Below are 19,931 nucleotides of genomic sequence, written 5' to 3' on the forward strand. Positions count from 1 at the left end.
TTTGTCACCTCGACAAAACTGCACAATATATACAAACATAAACCTTAATCCTGATGAAACATTTAACTATAAACAAAATAATCCCTCAACTTATCAGGTCTTCTCCTGTGCCGCTTCGATGACGTCCTTGCTCCTCCACGCAGTCCACTCCTCCAGGACTTGGTCCTCTTCTTGATTCACTTCTTCTTATGGGAAACTGTCACCATCCACTTGCACTTCAGCTCCTTGGTCCTCCTCAGCATCCTCAGCTGCTGGAGAGTTCGATTTCTCGAAGACATCTCAGCTGTACTGTCCTGGCCCATGGTACTGCCACAGACGATTCACGTGTACCACCTTTGGGCGAGATTTCCTGCCTCCCCAAATCTGATATGTTATGTATGATAGGTGGTCCAACACAGTGTAAGGTCCGTCCCATGGGCTCTGCAGCTTCAGTGACTGTCCCTTCTTTTGCTGAGGGTTGTATAACCAAACTTGGTCACTATCCTTGAAGCTCATCTCATTTGCCTTGGCATCACACTTGCACTTCATCACTTCTGAAAACTTGAGGGCCCCTCGCACTTGATGACGTACCTCAGCCAGCCTTTCCTGAAGATACTTCACATAGCTGGAGGTGTCTTTAGGCAGGTCTTCACCAAATGGTCTTCCCATTAACAAGTCACTGGGTAAGCATAACTCGTGGCCCAACATCAGTTTTGCAGGGGTGTAGCCGATAGACTCATGGGATGCAGGCCGACATGACTTCAGCAGTGCAGGTAATTTCTGGTCCTATTCTCTTTGTCCATCAACACAGTACTTGGCCAGTTCTTGTCCCAGGGTCCAGTTGAATTTCTCCACCATCCCATCTGACTGTGGTCTTAGTGGGGTTGTCCTGGTCTTCTTGATCCCCAATAACTTGCAGCATTCACGAAACACAGCAGACTCGAAGTTTCTACCCTGGTCTGAATGTAGCTTCTGTGGCATTATCCATCTGCATCCTCTTCAGGTCTGCTACATCTGACGCTGGCCCTGTCACAACCGTACAGTGGCATTTCTTGCCAAGAGTCCCATTCCTACTGCACTCCTTGTTGTCTGTTCTTCCGTCTTCTCGCACACTATTCATCAAGGTTCTCCTACATATCCTCAGTGGTGTGGCTTCATGGGAAAAACTGGCTGGTTGTTGCCTCTCATCACCACCCTTCACTAATTTACCCTCATCCTTCTCATTTGGACGCTCATAACTGAAGTGTCCCACCTCACCACATGTCCAACACCCGTTTGTTGCAATCAGGGATTTCCTGCAGTGCTCTGTTCCTGGTCCTTCTTCCATTTGTAACAATCCACCTCCTTGTGTCCCAGCTTCCCGAAAGACTAGCAACCTCCTCTGATCTTCTCCTGTTCTCTCTTTCACTTCTTGCAATCCACTTTCCAATGTCCTGGCTTTTCACAGTACCAGCACCTTCCTTCATTTTTTCCACCTCATGGTACCTGCCTCTTTCTTGCCTTGAATCCTGCACTACGACCTGTCTGAAAAGTGGATTTTCTGGACCTGATGTATGACTAAAATTCTAGAGCTCTGGCTAGTGCTTCTTGGTTGTGCCTGCTTCACTTGCACTTTTAACTCTGCACTATCAAGAGCATCGATGAACTGGTACCTCAGTAGAATAGCCAACAGGTTAGGTGCTGCTCCAGGGCACACCTTGTATGCCATACTCTCCAGGTCATAAACAAGCTGCTGTAGGGATTCTCCTTGAGCTCGTACACAGGTGCGGAATCTTGCTCTGAAAACCTCAGTCTGGTACATGGTTCCATACCTGGCTCCAGTCTACTAGGGACTGTTAACTGTTTTTCTCCATCACTGACATCTGGCTCAGAATATCCACTGTGGCACCCTTAAGGCTAGTAGCAAGCTGCACTGCCCTGTGCCTGTCATCCCACACTGCCCTTTGCCTATCATCCCAACCATTCTGATCTGCAAATAACTCAAATATGCACTGTAAGCTTCCCAAGATACTCTACCATCAAAATCCTGAAGTTTCTTTTTAACCCGCGCCGTCCCGAGGACGTACTTCCACGTCCTCACATTTTGTCACAGCTAATCCCGAGGACGTACTTCAACGTCCTGCAATTGCAAGGTTCATAATTTCCACAATTTTCAATTTTCGCGAGTCATTTTTGGTACGTATACACGGGACACCTTCCTCAACAAGATGCCAGGCAGAGACAATGCCTTACCCAGCATGACCTCCTCCCCCCCCCTGCATGCCTTTTCTCAGCAATTCACCTGTTATCAGTGACCTGGCCAGTATAGCCATGTCATGCCACGGTACGAAATTCAGGGCCAGAGTGATTCCCCAATCAATGACAATGTGGAGGACAAACTTTACATAGCATAGTACTCTTGTACTACATATAAATTCGTAACAATAAATAAATAAATACCGTTTATGAGTGGTGTGAAATAGTTATCCTCCCATAGAACTCGTTTTCTTTGGTGCCAGCCTGATAGAAAACCCAGTAAGGTAAGGAGGCTCTCCTACCTGTAATGAGTATTTTAAACCTCAGGTGAGCGATTTCTCTATTAATTTTCGATGTTTCTCACCAAAAGCGAAAGTTTTAGCAAAAAAAAAAAAAAGTGTCGAAAAATGGTCGGGATTGGGGGGTACCAGTGGTCAAAAAGTGGTCGGGACGGGGCGGGTTAATTGGACCCCCATTATAGCCATTCACTTCACTGGTTTGGGGCCTAAAAACTGGGGCATCAGAATTAAGGCCAGGACTTACAACTTCTGCATTCTGATTATTCAACCCTGTAATGCTACCTTTAGACGCTTGGGATCCTTCACGATTCACCATACATCGTCCATTCCTTTCATACACTCCCTGTACACTAACGTTAGGCTCAGTGGTGCACTTTTCTCTACAGCCTCAATTTTCTCACTAATAATCTTCACATGCTCAACTGCATGCTGCAACTGGTTATCTACATGCTGTCTACACTACATCACTATTCCCTCATTGATCTTCAGCTGGTTGTCCACATGCTGTTTGCACTCCATCACTACTTCCTCACTAATTGACTTCAACTGGTCGTCTACATGCTGTTTGCACTCAGTCACGTTATTGCCTACCTCATACTTCTGCTGCCGTAGCTCAGCATACACCTCCTTCATCAGTTGTTCTTGTTCTTCATTAATTTCCCATATGAATGCATCTAGCTGTCCTTGCACCCTCAGTTGTACTTCCCTCATTGCTCCTGTAATGCCACCTGAAGCTGTCCATATCGTTCTTTCTGTTCTTCATTCTGTGCCTGCAATTGTACTTTGATTTCTGTCTTCTGTGCATGTAACTCTTCTTTTTGCTTTTAACATTGTGCCTTTAGTTGTTCACTCTGTGCCTTCAACTGTACACTCTGTGCCTGTAATAGCTTCATAATCGCAGCCTTGCTTGGCCTCGTGTCTGTGCACCTTATGCCTCCATGTCGAATGTTAGACTCACTGCAGCACTTAAATTCCTGACACCAGTGTTATGTCCCCATCCCACACTACCACAGGCTCCAACAGCAGTAGTTCAGTATAGGAAGGAGGTTGCCCAGTGAGTTGCTCTTCCAATGGTCAGCCTCTTAGTGTACAGTACACAAGATCAGCTGAGGCAAAGATAAACACTGGCTTCTTAAGTTCACTGTCTTATTTTCCAGATAACTACACTTAATGCTTTCCAACTTCACTTCACTATTTTCACAAGCATTGGAGTTATACAAACCTTACTAACTGCAGTTACACTTAATGCTTAACAACAGTACTCCATTGTTTGCTGACAAGTACTGAAAATGTACAAAACTGCGCTGCAGTGACACATAATGCTTGCCAACAACACTTCACTATTTCCACAAGCACTGCACTGACACTGAACTACACTCAAACTGAACTGATAACCAACTGAACCCTAACTACTCTCTTCCCCATCCTTATATAAGCTTCCTTGCATCTCCAACATTCTACGACGTGCTAGTCCTGTACCTGCCCCTAGCAACAATAGTTACCAACTCGGAAACAACCAAAACATGCCATAGTTTTCTTACATTACATAACACTGTAAATTATTTAGCATACTGACTTAAATTACATAATTAACCCGCCCCATCCCGTCGACGTATGGGTACGTTGCAACGATTTGCATTTGCCAGTCCCGGCGATGTACCAGTACGTTGTGCAATTGCAAGGTCCCTAATTTGCACAATTTTCAATTTTCGCACGTGATTTTTCGTATGTATACACGGGACACCTTCCTCTATTCCTCTACAAGATGCCAAGCAGGGACAATGCCTTACACTGCATAACCTCCCCCCTCCCCCCCTCACGCCATTGTCTTGGCAAAGGACCTGTTACCAGTGACCTGCCTAGTAAAGATATTCAGGGCCAGAGTGATTCCCCAATCGATGACAATGTGGAGGACAATGTTTACATAGCATTAGAAGAAGAAACAGCCAGAAATAATGATCAGGTAATGTGGCAAAAAAAGGTCAGGTATGGTGATTAGTTAGTGAGTGAAACAATGCTTATAATGCCTTTATTACTGCTTGAAAACCAATATACTCACATACTACATATACATTCGTACCAAGTAAATAAATAAATACCGTTTATGAGTGGATAAAATAGTTACCCTCCCATAGAACTCGTTTTCTTTGGTGCCAGCATGTTAGAAAACCCACTCAGGTAAGGAGGAACTCCTACCTGGATTGGGCACTTTAAACCTCAGGTGAGCGATTTCTCTATGAATTTTCGATGTTTCTCACCAAAAGCGAAGGTTTTAGCCAAAAAAAAAAAAAAAATCGAAAATACCTCGGGACTGGGGGATGTCGGAGGTGCGGAAAACCTTGGGACGTGACGGGTTAACAAGCAATCACATAAATAAAAAATTATAAAGACAAAGAGCACAAAAATCAATGAATAACTTACGAAACAACTACGCTCAAAAACAGCAGGCAAACTGGCAACTCTGACTCGTACCAGAACCATACAGTAAACGTTGAGAAGCTTCTCGACCACCCAACTGGTAAATTTCGCTTCTTAACAATACAATATGAATACATGGCAAAAGGCTTACACCAGTAGGCCGCTGATCCTGCAGAATGCAAGGCAGCTTCCCTCGAAGGATATGACTATAAACTGAGTATAGACAGGCACCATCAGGGAAGGCTCCCTCGCCATCTACCAATATTCTAATCCAATCTGAAAAAAAATGTGGATAGAACACCATGCAACAACATAAAATGAAAAATATTACATGAATGTTTATAACAGTGGAGGAGAGGAATGCACATAGGATCATTCTTGAACCTAGAATGAAAAGTATACTGCAATAATAATGTTCAGAAGGATTCAGCAATTGAAACAAATCTGTTACTCAACCCATTTCCATCAAATACATCTTTATATTATTCCTGAATCTGTCTAACTGGCACCAACTAACATCACTAGGTAACTTGTTTTGTGCATCTATATCTCTATATCACAATCGTTTTTTCTGATGTTGACATTGAAACAGATACATAAAATGTGATTTCAAGTAAAATTTATAGATGCAACTAGTGGCTCCTATCAGGCATAAAATTTGCAGGCTATTCCCCAAATAATCCTCATTTAACCCTTGAATGGTATCATTGGGTCTGTCAGACCCGATGCCGACATAATTTGTTTTAGTCCATGGGTACTATGGGTACTACGTCATTGGCACTCCTACCTTCAGTTGTCAGGACTCTAAAATATCTTAATACATAATAGCTAGCAACATACATATATAGTCTAGACTCTAGAGGTTAGGTCAATGTCAAACCTAGGGGCCAAAAGGAAATGATGTTAGCACCTCTCCAGAATGCCTCTCACCAGCACAATAGCCCACAAACAGCGCCTCGTGACCATACACACACAGGCTTCTAGAACATTTCAACAACAGTATAGCACACGTGACATGGCCTCTGCTAAACGAGACTGTAGGAATCAGAGCTCAAAAAGGGACTGGCCATAGAACCGACAGGTAGTAGGGAGAAGGGGGCTGGCGATCATAGCGAAAGGTTGTACAGAGAGAGCGAGAGAGAAGAGACTAGCAACAGGGTCGAGAGAGTGTCAGAGAGAGAGAGGGGCGAGCCATACAACCAGTAGGTAGTGGAGAGAGCGAAGAAGAAAAGGGGTCCGACTAGACTTAGTTAGTATATTAAGTCCCTGTATAATACATACGCTGCTCAACGTAGACTTTCTCTGAAGATAATAAATCAAGATCAACTTCCTGTATTCATCTTTAAGTCCTCCTGCTCTTCAATTACCAAATTAACTTTAACCAAAACTCAAGACTCACCTATTACAAGATTAAAGAGTTACATATATATATAAATGGTGGCTACGAAGTTCCAGCACAGCGTTCTCTGAGACATTGTAGCGGGAGGGTGTGCTTCTCTGTGGTCCAATTGCCTCATTGCGTTTTTGTGGTGTTTGGGTCTGTTAGACCCAATGATACCATTTGGATATGACATATAATGTTTGTTTGCTGACCGTGAAATTTGAAAATTATATAATAATTCTGAATGATGTGAAAAATGGTAAGTGCCAGTGTGTGTTGATGTAGGACAAAGGTTTGTGAGGGGCGAGAGTGTGACTGTAACTGTGTATGGACCTCATGTAGCCAGCTGATTTTCTTTTACAGTACAAATTGTGTGTGTGTGTGTGTGTGTTTTTTTTTTCAGAAAATTTTGCAGATAACAGAATATATTAGATTATAACAGAGTATATTATAAAACTTGGAAAATGACAAAAAGTCTTTCAGTACCAGACTCAGAAATTCCACATCTTCTTGAAACTTTGAGTGTGAAGGATGAGGAAGAGGACTTGCTTACACCCTGTTGCCTATAATTATGTATCACAATAGCATTTCAAATCATATACAGTAAAAATGGCCTGACCTTAATATACAAATAGTGTACTGTACAGGTATACTGGTATATTTATTATATAATTATATATTTCCTCATTACCCTTATATATGATGATATACATACTATATTGCCTTATAAATGATCTTCCTTCACATTTTAGATATTTACAACACATAAATATCAATTAGTAGTCATTATATGGGGTTTAGTGCACTGTAAATATGAGTACATGAAACAACCTCGTTTTTGATCTCCAAAATTTATGTTCTATTTTGTCATGTTGTCTTACAGATCATCGTAGTGAGAGCATGCTGAACAGCAGGCACAAGGCAGCAGGTTGTATAAATAATATACCATACAAATATTAACCCCTTGTGTTTATTAGTTTTTTTTCTGTAGCTGTCTAAGTGACTTTTTTTTCAAAAATTGTTCAAAATATTTTTCATATATTTACAGATAGAGGTTCCCTTTTTAATTTTATTTTCCTGTTTCAATAGGTTAAGCATACTTCAAAGTTCATGTGTTATGGTTATTTCCATTAAACTTTCATTAGAAAAATTTTTATGAATTTTTTCCCTACTGGGTCTGTCAGACCCGACGATACTAGTATCGTTACAAAAAACACACGATATCATTCTAGGGTTAACATTCTAAGTCTTCTACGACTCTATTAGCAAAGAAAAAAATGGGATGTTAACTGGAATAGAGAACTGTTATTGTTCTGACTATGAAATATTTAACTAATACAGTATTGCAACAGTTTGACCAGAAGCAGGTATAACACTCAGTTCCTGACCTTTAAGTATGTAAGTAAACTTTATATATACAGTTTGACCAGAAGCAGGTATAACACTCAGTTCCTGACCTTTAAGTATGTAAGTATACATTATATATATATATATATATATATATATATATATATATATATATATATATATATAAACCTGATCTTTCCCACCCTACGGCAGGGTGGGGAGTAGCAGCATTCAGACAACCAAAGTTTGCCCAGTCCAATGGGCCACGCTTCCATTCACTCATCATTCAAGTCCCCCGAATCCTGACTCTATCTGATACACCAAAACATTCACAACATTCTGCAGGTTCACATAAACATATCCGATAGAGTCAGTCAGGGCACTGTCGTGTTAAAAAGTGGTGCCAAATCCCTGATCATGCACTTCTTATAACATTCATCGAGCCAGCTCGATTTCTTCTCGTCCCCTAGTCTCACTAACTTCCATACCTCTTCCTTACACACTCATCCACCACATCCCTCCACCTCCTTGGCCTACCTTGCCTCCTCCCTCCTTCAAATTTGCTCCGATGTACCTTTTTCATCACTGTATAGTTACCCATTCTCTCCACATGACATACGATCACAGTATATTCTTTTCGATTCGGGTGTCCACAGACTTCCTAACTCCACATATTTTACGAATCACATTGTCTCGTATCCTATCAACTCTCTGTACCCCATATACAATCCTCAGTAGTCCCATCTCCACTGGTAAAACTCTTGACTTTTCATTTTCAAGCCACACCATAGTCTCACATCCATATGTTAAGGTTGGCACTAACACTCCTTCATGTAAGCCTCGTGCAGCTGCAACACTCAAGCCTCGGTTTCTTATCAAGGCCTTCATAGCACCAGCTACTTTCTTTCCTTGTGTCACTCTACATTCCACTTCTTTTGCATATTTTCCTCTCTTTTCTATCACTTTACCTGTGTATTTGAAGTGCCTCACCAATTCCATTCTCTCTCCATTCAGTGTTACATCACACTGGGAGTCACCTTTTCTCTCAATAACCATCACTGTACTCTTTTCTACATTTTCTTTCAAGGTACGACGCTCACAGACGTAAGAAAGCTCTGCACTAGTCTACCAAATTCTTGTCCGGTATTTGCAAGCGGTACTATATCATCAGCATACAGCAAATTTGAGATATTCCATCCATCACCATTCATTACCAAAGCCATCCCCCTCTCCATTACTCGTGTTTTTACTTCTCTCATCATCCCTTCCATATATATATATATATATATATATATATATAGATAGATAGATAGATAGATATATATATATATATATATAGATAGATAGATAGATAGATAATAGAGAGAGAGAGAGAGAGAGAGAGAGAGAGAGAGAGAGAGAGAGAGAGAGAGAGAACAACCATGGGGACATCAATCTTGCCTCACACTTACCGATCTTGAACCATTCACTTTGCTGCTCATTTACCGTTACACATGCAACACTACCCTTATAAAAACTCTTGACGGCACCTAGCAGCTTACCATCTACACTGTACATGCGCAAAACCTTCCACAATCCTTCTCTGTCTACTTTGTTGTATGCTTTTTCTACATCCGTGAATGCCATAAACACCTCGTAGTCCTTCTTACAAGCCTTCTCCACTATCTGCTGTACTGCAAATATTTGATCCACACATCTTCTGCTACTCTTAAAGCCACCCTGTTCATCATTCACTTGGACTTCTTACTTTCTCTATAATAATTCTTCCATATAACTTCCTCACCACACTCAATAGACTTATGCCACGGTAATTCTTGCACTCACTTTGCTCACTTTTATTTATGTACAGGGGTACAATCACAGCCTTTTTTCCACCCTGCTGACACAGTTTCACTCCTCCATGTCTTCTTAAATTTCTCTAAGAAGCATTTCATTCCGCTCTGTCCAGTATACTTAATCATCCCTGTATACATCTCATCAACCCCAGCTGCTATCCCATTTTTAAGCCGCTTCACAGCGTTTCTCACCTGTCCGCGTGTCACGTTTCCTGGCACTGTATTCCTTCTCTTCACACCCCCAAAACCAATGATATTTACAGCCACACTGCTCTCTCTATTCCCATTCATCAGGTTTTTAAAATATTCCTTCCATCTGTTCCTTACTTCATCCGCATGGGTTAATAATCAACTACTTACATCCTTCACACTTTCACATTTCTTTCCACTGTCACTTCTACATTTCCGCAAGTCTTCCCAGAATAACTTCCTCTTTTCAGAGTAATTTTCATTCATTTTTCTTCCTAGATTGTCATTTACCTCCTTCCTTTTCCTCTTCACTAGTCTCTTTACATGCTTGTTCCTCTCAGTCTAATATACTCGTACTATAGCAGTAGTCGTGTGTGTGTGTGTGTGTGTGTGTGTGTGTGTGTGTGTGTGTGTGTGTGTGTGTGTGTGTGTGTGTGTGTGTGTGTGTGTGTGTGTGTGTGTGTATTTTGGGCAGCTGAACCTGCACATTCAGATCGTACCAAAATTGGCACAAAAACCACAAAAAATTTGCTGATGTGAAAAAACTTGGTCCCATCACGTTTGAAAAATTTTACTATATTTAATGAGTGATCAAATTTTGACCAATAAACGCCTTTCCCGGCGCCCAGTATGTCTCTGAGGCCGAGTGGTTAATATCTCGGACTTGCATTCGGATAACTTGGGTTCCATTCCTGAAGCGAGGTGTGGGTGCCTTTCTTCGGTACGGAGGCGTCCTGGTCACCAAAACTGGCACAAAAATCGCAGAAATTCTCTGATGTCGAAAAGCTTGGTCCCATCTCGACAGATGATTTTTTTTATTAGAGCGTATCTTTCTCCTTCACACCACACACCGCTTTAACATTCCTAACTATGCAGTCCCTACATGAAATCCACAGGCTGTCCAGATCCATAGAGAGAGAGAGAGAGAGAGAGAGAGAGATTATGCTAGGAAGAAGGGACCAAAGGCCATGAGCCTGCAATAACCGTTCCTTCCTAGAGAAAAACAAAATACAAGAGAGAGCCAAATTCAAGATCCGATCATTTCGAGATGCCTGGACACACTGCGGTTGAAAGACTGGAGATCGTAGGAAGCAGGAAATACAGAGTGAGACAGTTCCAGAGTTGACTTATCGCATAAATGAAGGACTGGGAGTAACGGTTAACTCTTGCATTAGAGAGTTGGACAGAAAAGGGATGAGAGTTTGCTGCTAGACGAGTGCTACACGCCCGTCGTAGAGGTGGAGGAATGCAAACAGTTAAGAGGAGCAGTGACCACTGATGTAGCAATAGAAAAGAGATAAAGATGCAACAGTGCGGCGAAGAGACAGAGGTTGAAGGGAGCCAGTAAGAGGAGGAGAGTTAATGAGACGAAAAGCCTTTGACTCCACCCTATTGAGAAGAGCGGTATGTGGGGAACCTCCCCACACATGCGAGTTGTACTCCACACAGGGGCGGATAAAACCCTGGGATAGAGTCAACAACTGTGCAGGGGTAAAGAAAGAATGGAGTCGGCTTAGCACACCTAATCTCCTGGAAGCAGATTTTTACAGTAACTTACTATGTATCTACTATGAAAATATCCGGAAACCAGGAGCCAGTCAAGGGATTTAATGGTGATATTTGAAATCAGCATGTCAAAATCTACCATGAACAGCATATTTCATCTCTGAAGCAGCCAACTTCCAAAAATTGTAGATCAGTGGATTAATTGATTCTATGGCCGAGAGCCATCAGAGAGTGCATTGCTTTGTATGGAGCTTATTCTCTTGGGCATGGAAGCATACATTCCTTACTCATATCCTGTGACTAATGCAAAACAACATTGGATTAATCACACTTTTTCTAATGCTGTCGACAACAAACAGAAAGCCTACAAAAGGCACTGGAGCCAATGCACTCCTGAATCTTATCGTTTATGTTTCTGCCCAGACTCCTGCTAAGTCTGTTCTTCGCTCTGCTAAAAATAATTTCATTCGTACTAAATGTTCTGCTCTTCAAATCGAATTCTTCCCGCTCCTTCTGGCACCTTGCCTAAAACCTTTCTAATAACTTTACCTTATTTTCCTTCCCTCCCCTTTTCTACACGGATAGCTCTGTAGCTATTTCTTCTATTGATAAAGCAGATCTCTTTGCTCAGACTTTCTCCTCCAATTCCACCTTAGACGATTCCGGTGCTTTACCCCCATAACTTACCCCCTCTGACATCCTCATGGCTGACTTTCTGCCATCACCGACCACAATATTAACAAGGTGTATGGGCCTGATGGAGTCCCTCCTGTTGTCCCCAAAAACTGTGTTTCTGTGCTTAAACCCTGCATAGGTGAACTCATTCGCCTTTGTCTATCAACCTGCATGTTTCCTTCTTGCTGGAAGTTTGCTCTTCTTCAGCCTGTCTCAAAGAAGGGGGACCATTCTGGTTCCTCTGTCATCCAATTGCTTTAACATCCTGTGTTTCAAAAGTTTTTGAGTCTATTCTTGACAAAGGAATTTTAAAGCATCTTTCCTATCACAACCTTCTTTCTGATTGCAAGTATGGGTACCACCAGGGATGCTCCACTGGCAATCTCCTCACCTACCTTTCAGACTCCTGGTCATCTTCCTTTCCGGACTTTGGCAAAAGCTTTGTCATTGCACTTGACATCTCAAAGGCCTTCGATCGAGTCTGGCAAAAATCTTTAGTTTCTGAACTGCCCTCCTTTGGTTTCTATCCTTTTATCTGTGCCTTCATCTTTAGCTTCTTTTCTGGTCATCCAATAGCTGCTGCTGAAGATGGTCACTATTCTACTCCTAGAGCTATCAATAGTGGCGTTCCTCTGGGTTCTGTCTTATCATCAACCCTCTTCCTTTTATTCATCAATGACCTTCTAAGCTGTGCATCCAACCCTATCCACTCATGTGCTGATGATTCCACCTTTCTCCTTTCCAATCACTTCTTGCTGCGCTCATCTCAGCAGATACTTCAAACAAGAGAGGAGGCTATGGCACACGTAATGTCTGATTTGGCTCATATCTTTGCGTGGGGTAAAAATAATCTTGTTTTTAATGCATCAAAAACTCAGTTCTTACATCTACGAACCCGGCAAAATCTTGCCAAAGAATATCCTTTACTTTTTATCATTATCCAGCTCAATCATGCATCATCTATAAACTTATCTAGGGTTTCATTCTCTCGGAATTTAGCTTGGAAAAAAGAACATATTACTTCTCTTGCAAAATCAGCTTCCAAGAGATGGTGTGTGCTCATCTAACTCCATGACTTCTTTATCCCTGTACAGTTGTTGACTTTATAAATGGACGTTATTTTCCCCTGTGCATAGGCGATGGTGTGGGACGGCACACAAGAGAGACAAAAGAATTTTTCTTTAATAATACAACTCTCATGAGTGGGAAGGCTCCCCACACATAGCTCTTCTCAACAAGATGGAGTCAAAGGCTCTTTGTCTCATGAACTCTCCTCCTCTTACTGGCTCCCTTCAACCTCTGTCTCTTCACTGCACTGTTGCATCTTCATCTGTTTTTTATCACCACTTCAATGGTCACTGTTCCTCCGAACTGTCTGCTTGCATCCCTCCACCACTACGGCGGGAATGGAGCACCCATCTAGCAACAAACTCTCATCCCTTTTTCTGTCCAACCCTCTAATGCAAGAGTAAACCATTACCCCCAGCCCTTCTTGTATGCAACAGGTCATCTCTGGAACTGTCTCTGTCTGTATTTCGTACAACCTATGATCTCCAGCCTTTTAAACATAGTGTGTCCAGTCATCTCGAAATGAAGGGATCTTCAATTTGGCTCTCTGTTATCTTGTTTTTGTTTTTTCTTGGAAGGAACAATTTACAGGGTCCTGGCCTTCGGTTCGTTCTTCCTTCCACAAAAAAAGCAATACGACTGTCTACAGTGGGCTTGCACCGTCATCCAGAACGCCGTTGGGAAACTGCACTTTTTCATTACATGTTGCCTCCACATCCACGAGCTTTTCGTCGGGGGTCTTTGATGCATTCTTCTCCTCCTTTGGCCTGGAAATCCCCTATTGAACTGCTTCAACGATCTCTGGGATATCATCGATCAGTATCTCTTCAAACCATACAAAGCTCAGACCATCTGTTCTGATCCACAACCCTTAGACCAGTGGATCTCGAAGCACCGAGACGAGCTGGATTCCTTCATCGTCGCCAAACTCCAGGAAAGCACGACCGTGATGACTAAAAAGAATGCCTCGAACTTTCACTCCACTTCCTGGGTTATCCACTCCCCAAAATGGGGAAGCGCTCTGACAGCAGATTCCGCCATCCAGGAGCATACAGCAGGGCCAGATGGATGAGGAGGGGGATCTACTCACTAAAGATTAAACTGTTCCTGGATAAATTGCTTCTCACCCTTCATGAGGAACGAGCCCTGAGGTGAATAAACATCCTCTCAGCCATGGTGTAACTTCGAGCTTGGTACTATTTGCCAGTTGGAATCGATACACCCAGAAATGATCCGGCTCTCCTCAAGACATTACAGATCAAAATGAACCAGGTCGACGAGAAATTGGACGGCACAGCGCTCAAAAAAATTCAGAATAATGACTGGAGCTTTAATGAGAATCTCACTAGCTTTGGCTGTTTCTCAGACTTTGTGCCTGAGGATGAAAAAGCTCAGATGCTCCACAACCACTACCAGAGGCCTCCTCGAAAGGAGACGTGGAGGAAGGTGGATCCCCGAGTGTTGTGAGACCCCACGGACTTGAATATTGCTGATTTCGTCACGATCCAAACACAAAACTCTTCAAGTGTTTGAAGATGGAAGTACCCAGGGAGCTTGGGGACATCGAGAAGCATTGTGGAAGCATTGTGGGAAGGATGGGTGGACAGTATCTATTTAGATTTCAAGAAAGCTTTTGACACAGTACCACACCAAAGACTTTTATGGAAACTGTACCATCAAGGAGGAATTCGAGGCAAACTGTTTTGTTGGATGCAAGACTTTCTCATAAAAAGAGAAATGAGAACAGTACTAAGAGGAAACTACTCATCATGGAAAGAAGTGACTAGTGGAGTACCACAGGGTTCAGTGCTGGCACCAATCATGTTTTTAGTGTATATAAATGATATAAACAGTAACACTGGAAATGAGAGCTATCTGAATATGTTTGCAGATGATGCAAAAATACAAAGGAGAATTACTAACACAGACTCTTGTAAAGAGCTACAAGAAGAATTAAATAAACTTCATGAATGGAGTAGTACATGACAAATGGAATTCAATGTGGACAAGTGTCATGTAATCAAGTTTGGTAAAAGTGGAAAAAGACCTGATTGGGATTATAAGTTAGGAAATAAAACCCTATACACATCAGAAAGAGAGAAAGACCTAGGTGTGATTATCAATAACAGACAATCTCCGGCTGACCACATCAGCGAGAAGGTACGGAACATGTATACACTGCTTGCAAATATGAGAATAGCATTCACATACATAAATGAAGACATGCTAAGAAGGATAATAACATCATTCATTAGACCAACACTGGAATATGCATCAGTAGTCTGGAGTCCTCATCTCAAAAAGCACATAGACAAGATTGAAAACGTTCAAAGGGCCACTACAAGATGGATACCAAGCTTAAGGGACCTAAGCTACGAAGAAAGACTAAATAAACTGAATCTACCAACACTACAGGAGAGAAGGAAAAGAGGTGACATGATAATGCTATATAAGTGCATATCAGGGAAGGAGAAAATAGACATAAATGATTACTTAACATATGGAGAAGCATCAGCAAGAGGACACTGCAAAAAACTGCATAAGAAGAGAGGTGATAAAGACGTAAGGAAATTCAGTTTCCCAAACAGAGCAATTGATCAATGGAATGCACTACCGAATGAAATAGTGTGTGCCAAAACAATTCACAAATTTAAGGATATGTACGATAATTATGGTTTAAGACACGGGACAGTACGAGCTTGACTCATTCCTGTAAAGATACAATTAGGTAAGAACACACACACACACATACACACATCTCTCTCTCTCTCTCTCTCTCTCTCTCTCTGGTGAGAGAGGATAGTGTTTGGAAACTCCCTGTACTGTTGTTTGCAGATGCTACTGTGTTATTGAGTGAAGACGAAGGGGGGCTGCAAGGCTTGGTGGATGAGTTTGGGAGAGTGTGTAAGAAACGGAATCTAAAGGTGAATGTAGGGAAGAGTAAAGTGATGGTCTTTGAGAGAAGTGAAGTCAGTGAATGTACAGCGAGGTTGGATGGTGAGGAATTGGAAAATGTGAGTACGTTTAAGTACTTGGGTAGTGTGATGAGTAAGGATGGAGGTTTGGAGGGTGAAGTGCTTGAAAGGGTACAACAACGAAGAAAGGTTGCTGGTTCTTTGAAAGCAGTGATAAGAAACAGGGAAGTGAGCATGGAAGTGAAAAAGTTACTACATGACAGTATTGTGATACCAACTCTAACGTATAGAAGTGAAGCTTGGACGTTGTTGGAAGGACACAAGTCAAGAGTGAGAGCAGTGGAAATGAGTTATTTAAGAGAAGCCTGTGGAGTCACATGGAGAGACAGGCTGACGAATGAGGATATAAAGGAGCGTTGTGGTGTGGATGTGGTGGATGTGATAGGAAGCGTTATGAGGAACACACTGAGGTGGTTTGGCCATGTGGAGAGGATGGAGGGTGAAAGACTGACGAAGAGAGTGTATGTGAGTGAGGTGGTGCGGGGGTGAGGGAGGGTGAGGCCGTGGATGAGATGGAGGGCTGGGGTGGAGAGGTATATGAGAGAGGGGTGTGTGAGTTGGGAGCAGGGCAGTGAAATGGCGGGGGACAGGGCGACTTGGAGGCGATTTGTTTGTGGCCACCCCAGACGGGATTGAGGCGTCTGGCAAAAATATATATATATATATATATATATATATATATATATATATATATATATATATATATATATATATATATATATACTGTATATAGGCAAGAAAGAATGAACCAAAGGTCAGAGGCCCAGAAGATTGTTCCATCCAAGAAAACAGTAAGTGGTGCGGGGCTCAACGTACCTTGCCGACAGCAGATATTGTAGTGCTATCAAATACTGATCTGGTACTGCCATTTGGTGTCAGTAAACAATTAAAGTCACAACTAACTTCAGTTTCAAGTTGCCTTGTGAAACTCCCTATTAAAGTCTATGGTAATGGTGCAACTAACTTAACATTCAACAACTTGCCCTATGAACCTCCTTTACCTTGCATTTCAGCTTTCAAACTTGAAGACATTACCTCCACATTTAAATCAGTTCCTTTTGGGACCAGTGACCTCATATCCTGAAGGTTTCATGTAATTTCATTCAGCCATTTCTCGGTAATGTTCGTAACAAACATACAAACAAACTCAACTAAAAACAAAACCTCGCTGGACTCCATCCGGGCGAGGTAAAAACTAGATAGCAGAGAGCCAACTTCAAGATCCGTTCATTTTGAGGTGTCTGGGCACACTGCATTTGAGAGATTGTAGTTTATAGGCAACAGGAAATAAAGACAAAGGAAGACAGTTCCAGAGATAACCTGTTGCATACATGAAGGCCAGGGAGTAATGATTAACTCTTGCACTAGAGAGCTGGCAGAAAAGGGATGAGAGTTTGTTGCTAGACGGGTGCTACACACCTGTCGTGGTGGTGGAGGGATGCAAGCAGGCAGTTCAGAGGAGCAGTGACCAATAAAGTAGTGACAAATAAGATGCATCAGTACAGCGAAGAGACAGAGGTTGAAGGATGCCTGTAAGAGGGGGAGGGTTAATGAGACTCCACCTTGTCGAGAAGGGCTGTATGTGGGTAGCCTCCCCACACGTGAGAGTTGTACTCTACACTGGGGCGAATGAAAACCTGTGTATAAAGTCAACAGTTCAGGGGTAAAGAAAGCACAGAGTTGGCTTAGCACACCTACTCTCTTGGATGCAGATTTTATAAGAGAGGAAAGATGATCTTTCCAAGATAAATCCTGAAATAATGTAACCCCATGTATGTTTAAAGATGACGCAGGATAGAGTTGGGTATTGTTTGAAAATAGAGGATGCTCCTATCCAACAATTCATAGTGTTGAAAGATGTAAGAACTGAGTTTTTATGCATTAAAATGACAAGATTACTTTGTCCCAGTCAGAGATATGAGCCAAGTCAGACATTAGGTGTGCCATAGCCTCATCCCATGTTTGTTGAAGTAATTTCTGAGATGGGCGCTGCAGAAAGCAAATGGAAAGGTGAAGGGTGGTGTCATCAACATATGAGTGCATAGCGTTAGACGTTCAGGTTAGAAGGTCATTGATGAATAGGAGGAAGAGAGTTCGTGATAGGACAGAACCCTGAGGAACACCACTATTGATAGGTCAAGGAGAAGAACAGTGGCTGTCTACAACAGCAGCCATAGAATGACCAGAAAATAAGCTAGATATAAAGGCACAGAAGGACAGGAACCGTAAGAGGGCACCTTGGTAATTAAAGATTTTTGCCAGATTCGATAGAAAGCCTTCGAGATGTCAAGTGAAACAGCAAAGGTTTCGCTAACGTCCAGAAAATTAGGACGACCAGGAGTCTGAAAGGTAGGTGAGAAGATCGTCAGTGGAGTGTCCCTGGCGAAGCCCATACTTACGAACTGAAAGAAGGTTGTGATAGGAAAAGTGACACACACACACACACACATATATATATATATATATATATATATATATATATATATATATATATATATATATATATATATATATATATATATATATATATATATATATATATATATATATATATATATATATATATATATATATATTAACAATGCACTCAAAAACTTTGGAAATGTTGAATGTTAAAGCCATTGGGCGATTATTAGAGGGATATAAATGATAAGCCTTATTTGGGAGAGGCTGAAAAAGAGCAAACATCCAGCAAGGAGCAAAAATATAAGTTGACAAAGGTGAAAGAGTTTACTTAGGCAGTGTGTATACACAAAAGCACAGTTTTTGAGGACAACAGTAGCGAACCCATTAGGGCCATATACACTGTTAGTACTGAGAACAGTGATGGAAGAAAATACATCAATTGAAGAAATTTTAATGCCAGCCTTGAGGAAGTCAGAGGGGGGGGGGGATGGATGTATACATGTATATACATATAGCTATTGGTCAGGGGGATTTTGTTCTCGCAGGATATTGTGCACTGGGGGTATATTGTCTGGGGGTATTTTGTCCGAGGGGATATTGTGCATGAGGGGATATTGTCCTCTGGAGGAAATTGTCCTAGAATTGAGTCTTGGTCTTTTTGTCTTCATTTTCTTTGGTTGATTTCGTAGTTGCCTTTATAAGCCCATTAGTGTAGGACAGGACACCGTCTGCGGTTGGCTTAATTTCAGTCTAGTAAAAGAGACTTCGTCTGTTTACTTTTCTTTCCAAACAGAAACAAACATATGTTTGTGCGATTATCCAAGTCCAGCTAGAAAACAAAAATCACCCTATGATCATGAGATAGCATAATTTGCATAAGTGTTTCATATAGTGGTTTTATGAACTTGTATGATAATTTCATATATTTTACTTATTTGTACAGTTCATAATAGATATCATTAACTGAGTTTGTGATTTAATCCAAAACGATTTGTGGTGAGTAAGAAGCACCAAATCAAATCAAAAACTCTACCCAAACGAGGTCATGTAACCTTCTCACGAATTAGCTGATTTGGCAACATTCTTGAGGATGTTGGTAATACTGTATCTATCTATTTATATAACCATACAACACACACACACACACACACACACACACACACACACACACACACACATATATATATATATATTTAATGCGAGGAAGATGGAACCAAAGGCCATGAGCCCGCAATAACAGTTCCCTCCAAGAGAAAAACAAAATACAAGAGAGAGTCAAATTCAAGATCAATTCATTTCGAGATGCCTGGACACACTGCGTTTCAAAGACTGGAGATCATAGGCAACGGGAAAAACAGACAGACGGAGACAGTTCCAGAGTTAACCTATTGCATAAATGAAGGACTGGGAGTAACGGTTAATTCTTGCATTAGAGAGTTGGACAGAAAAGGTATGAGAGTTTGCTGCTAGATGGGTGCTACACACCCGTCGTAGAGGTGGAGGAATGCATGCAGACAGTTCAGAGAAGCAGTGACCATTAAACTAGCGATAGAAAAGAGATAAAGATACAACAGTGCAGTGAAGAGACAGAGGTTGAAGGGAGTCAGTAAGAGAAGGA

This window comes from Coenobita brevimanus, chromosome 4 (assembly GCF_032717465.1).
Source record: "Coenobita brevimanus isolate Jiangsu-jjx chromosome 4, ASM3271746v2, whole genome shotgun sequence".
NCBI classification, from domain to species: Eukaryota; Metazoa; Arthropoda; class Malacostraca; order Decapoda; family Coenobitidae; genus Coenobita; species Coenobita brevimanus.